The sequence below is a fragment of the Abramis brama genome, assembly GCF_963993115.1.
Source record: "Abramis brama genome assembly, chromosome: 22".
In the NCBI taxonomy this organism is placed as follows: Eukaryota; Metazoa; Chordata; class Actinopteri; order Cypriniformes; family Leuciscidae; genus Abramis; species Abramis brama.
Genome location: NC_139984.1, coordinates 32,003,279 through 32,020,541, shown reverse-complemented (window position 1 = coordinate 32,020,541; position 17,263 = coordinate 32,003,279). Strand labels below are relative to the sequence as shown.

General features: G+C 38.2%; 1 long non-coding RNA gene and 1 pseudogene across 2 annotated transcripts in view; one reads left to right on the top strand and one right to left on the bottom strand.

Moving 5' to 3' along the window:
• The window catches only part of LOC311073183, a 111,975-nt pseudogene extending 99,903 nt beyond the window's left edge, over window positions 1–12,072 (top strand). Inside the window, exons 10-16 of the transcript XR_014609540.1 lie at window positions 438–704; window positions 5,060–5,130; window positions 5,506–5,595; window positions 7,221–7,454; window positions 7,583–7,730; window positions 11,413–11,439; window positions 11,531–12,072. The product of XR_014609540.1 is annotated as an uncharacterized misc_RNA (transcript). The remainder of the gene's footprint in view (window positions 1–437; window positions 705–5,059; window positions 5,131–5,505; window positions 5,596–7,220; window positions 7,455–7,582; window positions 7,731–11,412; window positions 11,440–11,530) is intronic.
• On the bottom strand, window positions 3,752–5,566 carry LOC311073012. The gene is made up of 3 exons (XR_014604099.1): window positions 5,478–5,566; window positions 5,039–5,101; window positions 3,752–3,888 (listed from the first exon to the last, which is right to left on the bottom strand). It is a non-coding gene; the product is annotated as an uncharacterized lncRNA (long non-coding RNA).
• Window positions 12,073–17,263: the final 5,191 nt, after the last annotated feature.

Genomic DNA, 17,263 nt, shown 5'->3' with positions numbered 1-17,263 from the left:
TCTCTCACACACACACAGACTCTCTCACACACACACACGCACACACACACACACTGCAACACCACAAACATGTAAGTAACCATGTTTACTCTAATGCCTGATCTCTGATCAGTGATTTCTGATGTGTAATTATTCAAGTTCAGAAAGATGTCTCAAAATTATTCAATACTGTTTATACGTCAGTAAATCAAGCCAGTGACTAAACGATCAACTTCACATTGTTTCTCTTAGTAGCATGAAAATAATCTGTTATTTAAACTGTGATTAAATTATATTCAGAAAGTGATCAAAGAACGGTCCCTTTATACCAATCAAACAGTTTATCTGGACACTTGCCAAAACTCCCGTTATGTAATCAATGACGCTGTTACACTGCACAACTAAACTCTATGGAGTCAGAAAGCATCTGAGGTCGCTTCGTGCCATTCATGTTCCAGGGGAGCTCAACCGTGTGGCAGACGAGCTCTCACGGCTGCCTCCCCTGCCAGGAGAATGGCGACTCCATCCCCAGGCAGTCCAGCTGATTTGGAGTGTCTTCGGAGTCGCACAGGTAGACCTGTTTGCCTCTCCAGACATGACCCATTGCCAGTGGTTTTACTCCCTGACCGAGGGGACCCTCGGCACGGACGCCCTGGCTCACAGCTGGCCCCGGGACCTGCGCAAGTATGCATTTCCTCCAGTGAACCTTCTTGCACAGACCCTGTGCAAGGTCAGGGAGGACGAGGAGCAGGTCCTGTTATGGCGCTTTTCCACTGCATGGTACGGTACGGCTCGGTTCAGTACGGCTCACTTTTGGCGCATTTCCACTGCATGGTACGGTACGGTACGGCTCGCTTCGGCTCGCTTTAAATGGTACCACCTCTGTTGAGGTTCCAAGCGTACCGTACCGATACTAAAATGTGACGTGAAAACACTGCAGATCACTGATTGGTCAGACAGAATCATCACTACCAGCGTCATTGTATTTACGACACGAGACACTAAACCCGCTAGATTTAAATAGCCAGTAGACAACAGCCAGCGCTGTAGCGCCTGTTTTAAAAGTATTTTTGCTTTAAAAAAAAGAGAGAAAAAAAAAAAAAAAAAGAGTATAAACTTCAAAAAAAGAAATGGCTAAATCGTGGTCAGTGGACGAGGTGCAGACGTTCCTCTCGTTGGTTGCCGAGGAGTGGATGGGGAAACACGGAATGAAAAATTTGCATTTAATATGATGATGTCATGGTAGTAGAGACGGCAACTATAACGATCAGTCCCACCCACTTTGAAGCGGTACTAACTGCAGTGGAAAAGCAACCGAGCTAAAGCGAACCGAACCGTGCCGTACCGAGTCGAGTCGTACCACGCAGTGGAAAAGCGAAGCGAGCCGAACCGTTCCGCGCCGAGTCGAACCGTACCGAGCCGAACCGAGCCGTACCATGCAGTGGAAAAGCGCCATTAGTGGCGCCATATTGGCCCACCAGGACTTGGTTCACGGAACTCTTGCTCCTCGCGACAGCCCCTCCTTGGCCGATTCCTCTGAGGAAGGACCTCCTTTCTCAGTGATGGGGCACTCTATGGCACCCACGTCCAGACCTCTGAAAACTCCATGTCTGGTTCCTGGACGGGACGCGGAGGTTCTAGGTGGTCTACCACAGGCAGTGGTAGACACCATCACTTCCGCTAGAAATGAAATCTGACAGCCAATCACAGCAGTGGGCGTTTACACTGATGTCTCACAGCCAATCACAGCAGTGGGCATTTACACTGACGTCTCACAGCCAATCACAGCAGTGGGCGTATTACACTGACGTCTCACAGCCAATCACAGCAGTGGGCGTATTACACTGACATCTCACAGCCAATCACAGCAGTGGGCGTTTACACTGACATCTCACAGCCAATCACAGCTGTGGGCGTTTACACTAACATCTCACAGCCAATCACAGCTGTGGGCGTTTACACTGATGTCTCACAGCCAATCACAGCAGACACGCCCCTTCAAACAGAAATCGGAGGCTAAAATCAGGAAAGAAAATTGCCATTTGTTACTAAATTGTGAAAAAAAATTTATGTCAAAATTACATTTACATTATAAGTGCACCTCATTATATATATAAAAAAATCCAGTTCATGACCCCTTAAATGTCTAATAAAGATTGGTTTAAAGCACTTAATTAATGACAATCTAAAGTGAGAATTAGTTGTTAACAAATCATTATCTAACTTTTTATACATGAGCAAATTAAACAACACTTTGGTAATTACAGTGACAACGAATGAAGATCTCATTATTTAAATTGTCTATTAATGTATTAACTACAGTTTATAAACTGTTAATTAACTATAAACTAATAGTTTGCAAATTATTTGTAAATACTTTATTACAGTAAACGTATAAATTGTTACCGATTTTACTTACAATTATAAAAAATAAAATAATATGTGATAGACAAAATGTGTACAAGTGCAAAAACCCTGTATATTCAGGCCTTTAAAAATCAGTCATTGACAAAACATCAACTATATAATCAAATATTTGTGAGACATATATACTTGTGCGATTCGTTTAAAAAATATATTTCATCACGGCTCCATTTGAATGGACAATTTATTATGAATTATTTCTGATCAACACAATGATTTGTTTGCTTTTCTCTTTCATTTATACTTTGCTTTTGGTTTTCAAATTTATTATGAAATTGACATATAATTTAATATTATATATGGTTAAATTGTACATAATATGCTACACTTACTGTGTTTCAACATGTTATTTTGTAAGGAAATCTCTGAAGCCATTTTCTCTCTCTCCAGCTGTAAACATTGAATTACTTGTGAAATATTGATGATCTTGGTTTATATTGTAATAACGGCATCATCTGAATAAAGACAAATGTTCAATTCTATAACTGATATTGAGTATAATCTAAACAGCTTGATAATTATTATGCAAATACACATTGGAGAACAATGAATATCTTTTTACATAAACATTACAACAGACAGACAGGATATAATTAAACATGGAGGATCTTTATTGTTGAATTGCATTAATTGTGAATGAAAATACTGAATTATTATTTAATGCAGATGATCCATAAATCTAGTACATATTCTTCAAGAGAAGTGAGAGCATTAGAAGGCTTCACAATGACAGTTTTTACCACAATATCAGCAGTTTGTCACTTAACTATTAAAAAACTATTATCTCAGTTTGTCACTTTCATCTTTTACATCCATCAAGTCTAAAAATGACCACAGATATTCTATTGTGGCAAATGTTAAGCAAAAAGAAATGGACGGGAACTAGAAAGAAAGAAACAGAAGTATTTGTTTTTACATGTTTAAGGTCAATTCTGTCATGTTTATATGATCAAATATAGTAGATAATAGAGTACTCTGTTATAACAGTAATGAAAAACATGCTTTTGTATATAATGTATATCATAAGCTACATTCATTCATTTATACTTGTGTTATAGCCTTTAATTTGCACATTGATTGAAGGAGAACATGGGCAGGATGAGGATTAACATGTTTCTTTCTTAATAAAACAAGAAATAAATGGCAGATAATCAAAATAGCAGCCCTTCATTAATATATCATTGCTAAAAAGCCAGCGTTTACAAGAGTTTTACACAGATGAGGAATAAAACTGTAGAAAAGTGACTTTAAAAGCAACTCTTGTAACAGATTCTGACAGCAGACAAATGTCATGAAAAAGTAAAAACATTAAAGGATGAAACATACCTGATGGAATATCATCATCATCGTCGTCATCATCGTCATCATCATAATAATCATCATCATCATCGCTCTGTTCTTCCTCAGCTGTGGTTTCTCTCCTCATCTTCATCATCTTCAGTGGCGTCAATATATAGGCTATAGCAACTGTTCCTCTGAAGGAGACTATATTAAAGAATAAAAGACTTTTGTCAGACTGGATGTTCGAAAACTAAGAAACATTTTTTTTTTAAAATGACATAAAACACACGTCACCCCCCACATTGAATTTGGGTCACAAGAATGTTGTGTTATTTGTATATTATTTGATGTTTGCATGTGTGAACTAGTATTTACTTGTATTTTATAAGGTGTTTTATTACATTAAGGTGTTTTAATGAGTGTGTATTGCAGGGAATTAAGCTGCATTTTCTAAATTCTGATTGGCAGTTGAGAGTTTGAGAGTTACCATGACGACTGCATCCTCAGACAACACAGAGCAGCGCTTCAATAACACTCGTTTCTCTCACACTCATTTAGTGCTAAAGGTTAGTAAAAATCATCACATTTCAGAGGAAAAAACTGTTACTCAAATGCTTTAACGTCTAACTATTGCATTTCAAGTAAAGGTTCATTTTATTAATCATTTTTAGTATATATGTCATAGAGAAGTCTGATAGTGTATCATCTAACTTACCTGAGATCAGTCTGCTGTGTGAAAGAGTCTGAAACATTTATTTATATGCATATTTATGTATGATAACACTTTAGTAACACTTTAGTCCAATTCTCACTGTTAACTATGTGCTTAGCATGTATATTACTAGGATATTGGCTGTTTATTAGGACTTATAAAGCACATAATAATGCCTTTATTATGCAAAACCATATTATACATCCCATAATCCTACCCAATACCTTACTAACTATTAATAAGCAGTAATTAGGAGTTTGTTGAGGTGAAAGTTGTAGTTAATAGTTAGTTAAAAGTGAGAAGTCTTGTAAACTGGTTTAACTTGTGCATTTCCCCTTCAAAAACCTGAAATTTAAATAAATCCTCGTCCATAAAGCCATCAAAACAAGATCATTTCATGTTTGGAGTTGAAATAATACAACGCCACACATAACCGGAGCTGAATTGGAAAGAGAGTTCACACAGTCCCAAACACTTTTCCTTTAATATTGCTGTATGAGCCGTGGATCTCAGATACAGTGAGATATGTGGGATTTATGTCACTTGGAGAAGAAATATTTTCCCAGCTACTTTTGAAGGGCCGTCAGTGGAGAAATACATAATATTCTTTGAGTATTAGTATTATCAAAACTGCTCTCTTACTTCTCTTCATTGTTTTGTCAGTCATGGCGTCCTCCGCTGATCACAGGACTCACAACACTGTTCCTATAGAGGAGGAGAGTCGAGAGAAGAAGGTAAAGAGATGCAAACTAAACTCCTTAAACACAGTTTGAAATGCAGTTTTCCTATGTTGATGTTGGTGCAGGTCATTTTGAAGGGCTCGTAACTTTTATTTCAGCCAGTTTGATTGGACAAGCGGTGCAAGATGAGTCTTGAAATTGTGTCTTGTAGAAAAGAAAGATTATAAATCTTAAATTTGTATATATGCCAAAAGTTAATTTTGTCAACTTTCAAGAGTACACAGCTTAGAGACATGAACTAAAAGCCACCAAACTAAATTTTTGAAGTCATTAAATGGTTTAAAAATAATTGTTCAAATGACTAATATGGAATGAATATGAAATGAATATGGAATCTATACCTGTGTGTTTCTCTGTGTGTCTCATCAGCTGGATCAGACACTGATAGACGTTTATCAGATGATCCAGGACAGAATGAAGAAGATTCAAGAGATCCAGAACTCAGTAGAGCTGAGAAAAGTGAGTGGAAGTAAAAATGCTAAATTAATATTGCATTATAACATTTCAATCTGCTTAATAAAGGTGCTCAATTAAATAAATTAATTGACATGATACCAGTAGATGAGGAGAGATTTTTTTTTTTTTTTTTTTTTTAAACATGTAAATTACATAATAACCCTTAAAGGGATACTTCACTGATTAGCATTAAGCTTTGCATCAGTAGAAACCCGGTAGTATTTTCGAGTGACCGTGCTTCCCTCCCTCATGTCCCCCTGAGACCAGAGATTTCTGTATTGTGTGTCTGGAAAAAAACCTCAGATGACACTAAAATTATCATTTTGCATCATCTGAGGCTTTTTTGTCCAGAGGCGAGAGACTACAGCCAGTAGGAGGAGCTCGTTCCGCATGTTTTCAACCCATAAAGGTTGGGATCTCACTCACAGAATGTACAAATATTGTCAGCCATCTTTTTTTTAAGCTAAGCTAACAGTCTCTTGCTCTGTGGAGAAAGCTGAGTAGTAGGGGTGACCATACGTCATCTTTTTCCCGGACATATCCGGCCGGGATTTTGAGATTGCCCAAAATGTCCGGGATTTGGCTTTTGCTTTTTACAGTCACCATTCATTATGTTTACATGAACACCTTTTGTTTCAATCGGACTGAATTCATTCCGATTGGTGAATCTGAATGTAGTGTTTACATGAACGCTAAACAAGTGATCGGTTGATGTGCGTTTTAACATTGGTAAAAAAATTCCTGTGTTTTCGTCTCGGTCGGGATCCGTGTGAAGCAGAAGCAGAATGCATGACCTGCAAAGCTGGCACGTACGTGTCATTGTCAAATAATGTAATAATGTAAACATAATGAATGGCGACTGTAGAAAGCAAAAGCCAAATCCCGGAAGATGATATGGCAGAAGGGGATTTTGAAGATCTGAGGCCTCATTTATAACCATTGTGTACGCACAAAACAGGCCCTGAAAGAGCACTTACAACGCATATGTGATTTATAAAAACAAACTTAATGGGAAAATGTGCGCACCAGCACGCAAACTCTGACCCATGCGTACAAACATTTTGGAGATGGAGCAGTTTGGCGACACCGATGGTGAGCTGGAGTTAAATGTCTTTTTGGTCACTTTTAGACAGAAAATCTAAAGAAAATTATACATATACAGAAAGATAATACAAATAAAATTTCACTCACCAAGCCTGTCACTTGAAGCAAATATCCATTCATTCTTAAATGTCCTGTACCAGCGCGATGGACCATTTAGTGAAACTGAAGCATATTTATCTAATGGCAGATGAAGTAAAACCGTAAACCTTCATTATGAGTCCTAATCATTAATACAGTGCATGTTCACAATAACAGTTTAAATAAATAAAAGACTGAAACACTTAAATTACATGAAATCATTACTGAGAAGTTACAACATTTTTTATATTCAATAAATATAAATATTTGTAGTGTGTGCGATGCTTTTGAACACTTTTCCTGTGACGTTTTAATGTTTTAACTACAGAGAGAATTGCTTATCATGATAAAAGCAGATTGTGTGAGAAAATATTTTCGTGCCTGAAAATATTTTATTTATATTATATATTTATATATTATATTTAATCTGCTAATTTATTTTATAGAGAAACACAGATAAAGAGAGATCCTTCAGTGTTGAGCTCTTCACTGATCTGATCCGCTCCATTGAGCGATATCAGTCTGATCTGCTGAAGATGATGGAGGAACAGCAGAAAGCAGCAGAGAAACAGGCTGAAGATCTCATTAAAGAGCTGCATCAGGAAATCACTGAGCTGAAGAGGAGAAACACTGAGCTGGAGCAGCTCTCACACACTGACGATCATCTCCATCTCATACAGGTCTGTCAACATCTGTCATTATGTACAATATTACAGGACCGGTCTTTCTAAATTAAACAGAACAAAACAGTAATAATGTCAAATTAAAAAAAATAACAATAATAAAATAATTGTCTTTCCTGCTATAGATGTGCTCATCCCTGGACAGTCGTCCACACACCAAGAACTGGACTGAGATCAGGATTGACTCTGATGTGAATGTGAACTCTCTGTATAGAGCCCTGACTCAACTGAAGAAAACTCAAGAGACACTGAATGAAAAACTAAATCAAACTGGTATGTGAATTTTAAATACAGTCGAGATAAAGTTCAGAGTGAGGAAGGAAGAAGGCTGAGCCGGCTTACTGAGGCTCGTGCTTTATATTATTTCCACAAATGAAACTAAAACAAAACTTGTGCTCTCTGCGCTCTTAACAAACTTGTAAACAAAGTGACAGCAGTTTCTCAAGCAGTATCACAAGTTCAAACAGCACGAGTCCTCAGTCCAGGTTCTCTCATTACTTCCCGTTTCCCTTTGGCTCTTATCCGGTCTCTCCGCGTCAATTACTGCAACAAGACACAGGTGTTTGTCATTTTGCACTTGACCTACTTACTCACTGCTCATCTCCCGACTCTCTCTCCCGCTGCAGACCTCACTGAACCACGCGCCCCTCGCCACATACCCCCACTGCCCGACTCAGGCCCCACATTCCTGGATAGGAATCTGTACCCCGGCCTGTGGACCACCCTAAATTTGAAGGGCTGTAATGCCAGACACCAACGGGTGATCCATGCGTTGGTATCCTTCATGCCCTTGAGCCACTGCAAGGGTGCATGGTCCAAACAGAGGGAGAATTGCATCCCAGGAGATAATAGCGGAGGGCCATCTAATTGCTAAATCTGTACTTTGTCTCTCTCTTTGAGAGCTTGTTACTGATGTATAGCACTGGCCTCTCCCTCTATCTTCTGCGACAGGACCGCTCTAAGCCCTCTGTCCAACGAGTCAGTCAGGAGGACAAAAATCAGGAGAATGTAATAGCGGCCCGCCACACAGAGCAGCCTTTACTTGGTTGAAAACCTGCTGACACTGATCCGTCCACCGGAGCGGATCTGGTGCTTCCTTTTAGTCAAGTCAGTCAGCGGCTGATGAGGTCTGAATAATTTGGCACAAACCTTCTGCAATATCCCACCAGCCCCAGGAACTGCCTCACCTCCTGTTTGGTCTTGGGTCTCAGACAGGTTGCAACTGCTGCAGTCTTACTAAATTGGGGACACACCTGTCCATGACCAAAGTGGAAGCCCAGATACCTGACCTCCACACAGCTAACCGCACACTTCTTCTGGTGGACCATCAGGCCGGCCACCCTTAGCATTCTCAGGACAGCACACAGATGCTCCATATGACTAATTACTGTAGGATTCTTCTATTACTCCCATGTCTAGAATCGCCTCTAATTCAGTCTGAACGACCTTTTTTTGTGTGTTCAGGTAGACGATATGGCCGGCTGCGTACCACCACGCCCGGCTCGATCTCAATATGGTGCTGAATCAGGTTCATTTGACCAGGCGGCCATGGCACTGAACGAGCAATCGTTATTATTGTTCAAAAGGGCAAACAGTCAAAGTTATTATGCGAGTTAACCCGAGTCAGAATGTAAGTTACATGTGCTCACCGTGACATCAAGTGGATTTCTGAAGCTGAAATAATGAGTGGATTAAGCTTGGACTTGAAATAACGAGAGGAATAACATGGATAACTTTCTTGTCGGAGGATTGTAATGCATGATCACAGCCAGTCAGGTAACGTTAACGTTACAAGGAAGGGAGAGGAGACTATACTACGCTACCACAGCTCCTTAAATTAGGTAAGAAAAAAAGTTGTATTTTTCGCAAAGGGTTTATTGACTTGTAATAGCAGTTTAAGGTGGAATATGTGATAATCGGGTCCAGTCGGGCCTGTGTCTTCCCGGCGGTTTCGGGTCCAGCTTTCAAATAATAGACGGGTCCGGGTGGGGTCCGGTTAGGCATTTCTCGGATCTGCACGGGTCCGGGTCTAGCTTTTGAAATAATAGATGGGTCCGGGTCGGGTCCGGTTAGGCATTTCTCGGATCTGCACGGGTCCGGGTCTAGCTTTTGAAATAATAGACGGATCCGGGCTGGTTCGGTGTAGCACATTACGGGTCTCTTTCGGGTTCGGGCACAAATTTTTGGACCCGTGAAGACCTCTAGCGAGAGGTGATCTCCTCCTGGGGAAAGAGCAAGAGATTGGATTTTGGTGATCACTTCTGGCTTGAGATCTTCCTCCCCTCCATCGCTGGCATCACTGACTCGGCCTCACTCCATTTTTTAAGGAGGCTGAGGTGATATATTTGATGTGCCTTGCTCCTGTCTGTTCAACTAACCTCATAATTGAGACTGGGGTTAGGGTTAGGGTGTTCCTCACCGTGTGACCTCAAAGAGTCCTTGATACTTGACGAGTAATTTCGAACTAGACGTAGGGAGCAATACAAGTACTTTATCTCCCGGTGAAAATTCATGCAGCCTGGTTCCCAGCCGACACTGTTTGTCCTGGGCCTGTAACAAATTCTCCATAGAGAGCTGCCCCAAAGTGTGGGGTTTTAATCTCAGGTCCAGCATATACTGAATTTCGTTTCTGCTATCGGAAGGTCCGTCCTTCCAAGTTTCTCTCAGGACGTCCAGCAAGCTTGCAGGACCTTGCCTGTGAAAAAGAGGGGCTCCAGCAATTTGTTCCAATTTTTGGCGTCTTCATGAACAAACTTTTGAATGTTTTTTTTCAATGTGCAGTTAAATCGTTCCTCAATTTATCATTTCTAAATGAAGTATAGCATTATTTAAAAACAGTGTTGTCATTGACTAATAAGATCACTTAGAAAGTGTAAGTAAATGTAGTAAATGCAGGTTGTTATAAAGCATTTACTAGTGGTCAGTTAACTATTTTTGTGAGCTCATCTAAAGTGAGGACTATTTATGCTTTGTAAAGCATTTACAAAGGAGATTTAAAGGCTCATTGATCTTCTAAATAGAAAAAGGAAACAAACACAACACAGTGATACAGAACATAAAAATATTTAACAGCCTTTAAATCTCCTTTGTAAATGCTTTACAAGGCATAACTAGTCCTCACTTTAGATGAGCTCACAAAAATAGTTAACTGACCACTAGTAAATGCTTTATAACAACCTGAATTAATCATGAATTACAGTAGAAATGCATGTTAATAAAGCATTTATTAACACACTAAGTAACTATTAGTATATGTCTGAATAATAATGTATTTAAACAGTTAATCATTTACTTACACTTTCTAAGTGATCTTATGAACCAATGATAACTCCTAAATAACTGTTTGTAAATAATGCTATACTTCATTTAGAAATGATAAATTGATCATTAATAAAGTCTGAAAATACAAGTATTAAACACATTATAGATATGCTTATAAATCAAGAATAAAGCATTTATAGTTGTATTTATAAACTGCTTATTAATGTTTATTAATGCTTTATAAATGATGAATTAACTGTTTAGTAATGCTTTACTAATGATTAATAGCGTGCAGTTATTATAAAGGGTTACCATATAATCATTAAACAACTAACCCTGTCATATATAAACTTTAACTCATGACCATTTAAAGCAGTTTTGCTTGAAATACTAGAACAGAATGTGTAACTATCTGTATACAAACTATAATGACACATATTACTGAATTGTTAATAATAGAGCTTTGATAAAAAATACAAGCTTCAAATTTCTTCACTTAAATCCTCATTATGTTTTTCCCATAGACTCCTATTGTAAGTATATTTACTCTAAACACATTCTGCATTTAGTTTTACAAACGAAGGGGCGAGCAACATTTACATGCCACTGATGCTGCCAGTAGAGAGAAACTCACTGTTAACCTGAAACTATTGCTATAAATAATTCATCATTATATTGTCATCTGTGTCCACAGGGTTGGAGTTTGTGCAGAAGTTTGCAGGTACAGTGTGATTGATGCAATTTTCCTCACTCACAATACTTTGTTAATCTATATTATATACTGTACATCTGAAATGTCTGATCTCTCTCAGTGGATGTGACTCTGGATCCTGATACAGCGGATCCATATCTCATCCTGTCTGATGATGGAAAACAAGTCAGTGCTGGAGACACTGAGCAGGACGTCCCAGAAAACCCAAAGATATTTGATGAGTTTTGTGTTCTGGCAAAGCAGGGATTCAGTTCAGGGAGATTTTACTATGAGGTGCAGGTGAAGGGAAAGACTGGGTGGGCTTTAGGAGTCGCCAGAGAATCCATTAACAGGAAGGAGGAGACTGACAGTTTACCGAGTCCTGAGAATGGATACTGGATTCTGGTGCTGATTAATGATGATCTAAATATAGTTTGTGATAATCCACCGGTTATGTTCCCTAAGAGAGTGAAACCTGAGAAGGTTGGTGTGTTTGTGGATTATAAGGAGGGTCTGGTCTCTTTTTATGACGTGGAGTCCAGATCTCATATCTACTCTTACAGTGGTCAGACTTTCACTGACAAACTCTATCCATGTTTCAGCCCAGGCACTAATGATGAAGGTGAAAACTCAAACCCACTGATCATCACTCCTGTCAGATGAAAAAAAAAAAAAAAAAAAAACTTGAAATCTGAAAAGATTAACTATGGATGTGCTGTTTAAAAAATAAAAGTATATTTTACTTACAATTATAAAGAAAATGTAAATGTGATAAGAGCAAACTAAACCAAGAACTATAATAAAATATAGTTTTATACACATTTGAATGGCTGATTTATTATGAGTCTATATTTCTAGTCAAGACAATGACTTCCTTGCTTTTCTCAGTCATTATTACTTTGCTTTTTTATCTACTATAAAATGTTATATGATTAAATATATATGTTGAATTTCTACATAATATGCTAAATTTCCAGAATGTTTCTCCATGTTATTTTGTAAGGAAATCTCTGAAGCCATTTTCTCTCTCCTCTCCAGCTTTGGCTTATATTTTAATGACTGCATCATCTGAAAGTGTTCAATTCTATAACTGATATGTCTTGTAAACCAAAAAACTTTCTAGTTATTATGCAAATACACATGGGAGAACAATGAATATCTGCTAACATAAACATTACAACAGACAGGATATAATTTAAACATGGGGGATCTTGTTGAATTACATTAACTGTGAATGAAAATACAGAATTATTATTCAATGCAGATGATCCTTAGTACTCTTCAAGAGAAGCGAGAGCATTAGAAGGCTTCACAATGACAGTGTTTTAAATCCAGCTTTTTACTCTTTAAATATCATATTTAATGCAGTACAATTTATGTTTTGAAGCATATCTACAGTGCATGAACACGTCACAGCTGAAATTAAACTACTGTTAAACACTTACCCATACGGTATCTTTCTGATGCTTTGCATTCCCAATCCCTCTATACGGAACAAAACGTTCCTCAACACTTGTGACAGCGGGTTCTGGAACGTGATCTTGACCGTCAACTCTTTACCCACCACAGCGCCCTCTAGAGGCTGAAACAAACAAACACAAACAGATGTAGAGATTATTTTTGTGATGAACTAAATCCAGATACAACGACTTTAGATGTTTCATCAGGTTGCGCATCAACACTAAACGCAATGGATTATCACACGTGAAGTAACTGAGCGTATCATGCAAGTTTGAATGTGCAAAATAGAGAATGAAATTCGAAATCTAAGATAAATTGAGTCTCTTCCTCACTTATAGTCTTTGAAATGTGTGAGGGAAACCGGAGCATCCAGAGGAAACCCACGCTGACACGAGGAGATGTTTCTTGTTTCTTGAGCACCAAATCAGCATATTAGCAAGAGTTCTGAAGGATCTTGTATTGTGACACTGAAGACTGGAGTATGTAAGGCTGGAAGCTTAAGCTCTGATAGGAGAGCATAGGATTTGAACTGAACGCTCAGATAACATCAGTTTGTCTAAATAATGATCCAGAGCCTCTGTGACTCACCAAGCAGAGTGTGACTAACTCAGAGGTTTAGAGTTGAACAGACAAGGGTCTAAAAATGTGTAAGTTTAGTTCACTACCACAGTGATTAATGAATGAACCTAAGTTATCACTTTAGCTTCTTAAGGTCCACACTGAGTCCGAAATTTTTGTATGCGTTTTTTTCGTTTTCGTCATCCTTAAAATTTGTCACACACAGAAACCTTGCACACTGAGTCCGATGCGTATTAATTCATCAGTTGCGAAAAAATTCACAAAACAATACAAAATTGAGTCTCCAAGCAGTGAGGATGATTTTGTTGTCCTCTCTCTTCTTAAAAAGAGAAGAAGAAAGAGGAAATTTGGGTCCATCCAATCACATTCACAGTTTACTTCAGGATGTCAGTGGCTCAGTTTGATGCTTTGCTAGCGATACTGGAGCCGCATATAAAAGAAGACCATCCATTTATGTGAACAAATTGATCCTGGACAGTTCTGGATCTCGGCCTTCGCTTGTACGGTGGCTCTGAATTGTCAAAATACCTCTCAACATGCTTGCTACAGATGCAAAAAGCAGATAATTGAACCCGATCCGGATTTATTTTTTATGATGGACGAATGTTTCGGAGGCGGTGTGTAAACGTGATTGACACAAGGTGGTTGCATTTCATTTTTAAAGTACAGGCGGTTACAAAATCCTCACATCCGCATTTAGCTCAATTCTCCTCAGACGGACCGTAAATTTTAAATAGTAGAGATTCGCACTTCAGGATAGTGACGTGTGCACTCGTACAGCGACAGTCTTATTAAATAACAGTTTTATTAAAGCTAACAGATTATTATTATTATTATATGAAGGTCTTAGAAACTTTTTTAGTATGCTTTCATCGTTTATTTTTTACTTTTAAATGCCACATTGGTTTACCCTTGTACAATATGCAGGAAATCAATGAAGATTAATGACACTATTTACACACTGCTCAATATTCATGAAATATGGGCGGAGCTTTATGACATCACTGCAGGCGAGTGAAAGACTTTCGTGAAGGTGAAACTATAACAGGTAAACTGAAAGCTTCTTCAGACAACAACCTTTTTATTCCAATACTCTGAAACTAGTGATTTACATCTGATATTCACTCACAGGTAAGTGACAGAAATGTAAGAGTTTAGTAGAGTTTACCAGAAAGCAGTATTATCAAAAGCAGTATATTAAAAGTGCATTTGATTTGTGTATTTTCATGTCAGACTTCAGAAACAGGAAGAACTTCAATAGATAGACAGAATGAACAAAGTCCAATGAAAACTAGGCTACTCAATAAAATTAGAATTTTATAATGTTTAGAAGATTTTTTTATTTGGGTTATTTATCTGTAAAATAAGTACTTTGCTGTGTTGTCTGTCATATATAGAAAGATCCTTTCTTGATGGTATTAAATGCTGTTGTTCTTCACTGTGGCTATTAGAGACATAACTAGTTTATTTTACGCATGCAGAGAGAGATGATAATCAAATACTTTGACATAAACAGCTGTTCATATTTACATTGTTATAACAGATTTTATGAATACACTGGAATATATCACTAATGATGGATTTTGTCCCCACTATCGGTGTTTGTGTGACAATTCCTTATAATCAATTTCATGTATTTCTCTGTGATATAGCAAGGCATTTCTTAAATGAAAATACACAAATTACCCAGAAGTAGAAAGAATGATACGAGTTGATCTTCTGAGGTGCTGCCCTGCCTGTGGTGGTGTAGCCTAGCAGTTTAAGGCCTGGAATAACTGACGGAATAATACTTAGTTTCTATACTTAAGTATAGTTTTGAAGAATTTTTACCTACTCATGTAGCCTAAACTTTAGAGTAAATATAGGGAAAAACCTTGTACTTTGTACTCCTTACTGTCTCTTTTAGACTTACAGTATCAACAGATAAGAAAGTCTATGATACCTGATAAAAAGCTATCTGTATTTCCTTTTATCTCAATGGCAGTTGATTGGCATGTGCAGGACACCTAGAAATACACAACTTACCTGTTGTCATCTTTGTCCATGAGCACAGCGTCTGTAATACAATTTATATGTTGCAAGGAAAGAAATATTTTGCCAGTATACATGACTACTTGTGAATTACTGAATGATACTTTTTGGCCATAAAATGGTGTAGTTACAGCATCTGCCAGCAGGGGCTACATGGACTGTGCTAACCAGCTAAACTTTTATCCTGTTTATCCAAGACTCACAACACTGTTTCTGTCGAGAGAAGAAGGTAAAGAGATACAGACAAAACACTTTAAACACACTGTGAAATGCATCCTAAATCAGCTAAAAGTTAATTTGGTCAATTTTTGAGAATGCAATATTTTACCTTCAAAGCTGACAGACATGGACTAAAAGCCATATGTATAAAAGCCATTTAATTCATGGGGTCTAACATTTATTATTCAAATAAGAATTGTTTTGTCAGAAGATCGAACGCTAAATTCATTAAAGGGGGGGTACAATGGTGTTTCATGTATTCAGAGTTGTTTACAGTGTTAAAGAGATGGATTCTCATGCTAAACATGGCCAAAGTTTTAAAAAAATATTTTGGATGAATAATATTTCTGTGCCGAAAATCTTACTTCCGGGTTGGTACAAGTTTCGGCAGTTTTTTTTCGATCGTGGATCTAATGACGTAGACCAGAGTGGAACTCCTTATATGAGCATTTCTCTCGGAAAAGCGCGCCAGCGCACACGTCGACCAGAGGAGAGCGAGACCGCGCACATCAACGCGCTTCAACAGGAAATCATCGGCAGCGCTGCATAGAATTTGTTCAAGAATGTCTCTTTTAAAGTGTGTTTTTGGATGTGAGGGAAAGCTTACCGTGTTCAGCTTCCGAAAGAACCCAGCGTTACAGGAACAGTGGATGCAGTTTGTTTTTCCGGGGCAGCAACGGAGTGTAGCAAGTGCGGTTGTGTGTGGTCATTTCAGGGACGAATGTTTTATTAACATGGCCCAGGTCGACGCTGGATTTGCAGATCGTTTGCTATTAAAACGTGGAGCGTTCCCAGTGATAAAAGACCCCATTCATGTAAGTACAACTGGATCAGATTTCTGTCTTTTGCTGGAAATCAGCACATAAGTGAATATATGTTGACTCTATAGCTCCGCCCACGGCTTTTTCCGGAGAGAATTGGAAAGCTGTATTTTTCTTTTATAAATATGATAAAACTAAAGACTTTTTGGAGATATGAAGGATGCACTACTACTCTATAGGTACTCAAGATTAACATGAGATTAGGTGAAACTGTGTATGTTATGTACCCTTTAATAAATGTGTCTGTGTTTTTCTCTGTATCTAGGATCAGCTGGTTCAGACACAGACAGACATTCATCAGAAAATCCAGGACAGAATGAAGAAGATTCAAGAGATCAAACACTCAGTAGAGCTTAGCTTTTTTTTTTAATCATTTGGCTTCTTGAACTTTGGGCCACAACTTATCACAAGCTTTGCGATCTTTCTTCGAGAAGTGTTGCTTGAACTGAATCTTTCTCTTTTTGCAGGATCTTGCCTGCTTTGATTGTTTCCTTATTTCGTCTCGGACCGTCCACTTTTCAAAATGGATGATTATTGGTCTGGGTGTCCTGTTGGTAGCAACACTGATCATCTTGCCTAAACAATACCCTGTGAGTGTGCGAGAGAGTGTGTAAGTGCATTGGTTTAGGAGTGAGTGGTTTGGTACCTGCGGTTAAGTGTGTCTTCAGCTGCTTCTTGAACAATGTGATGGTCTCAGCAGTTTGGTTGGAGGTTAAAATAAATAAACAAAATATTTAAATTAG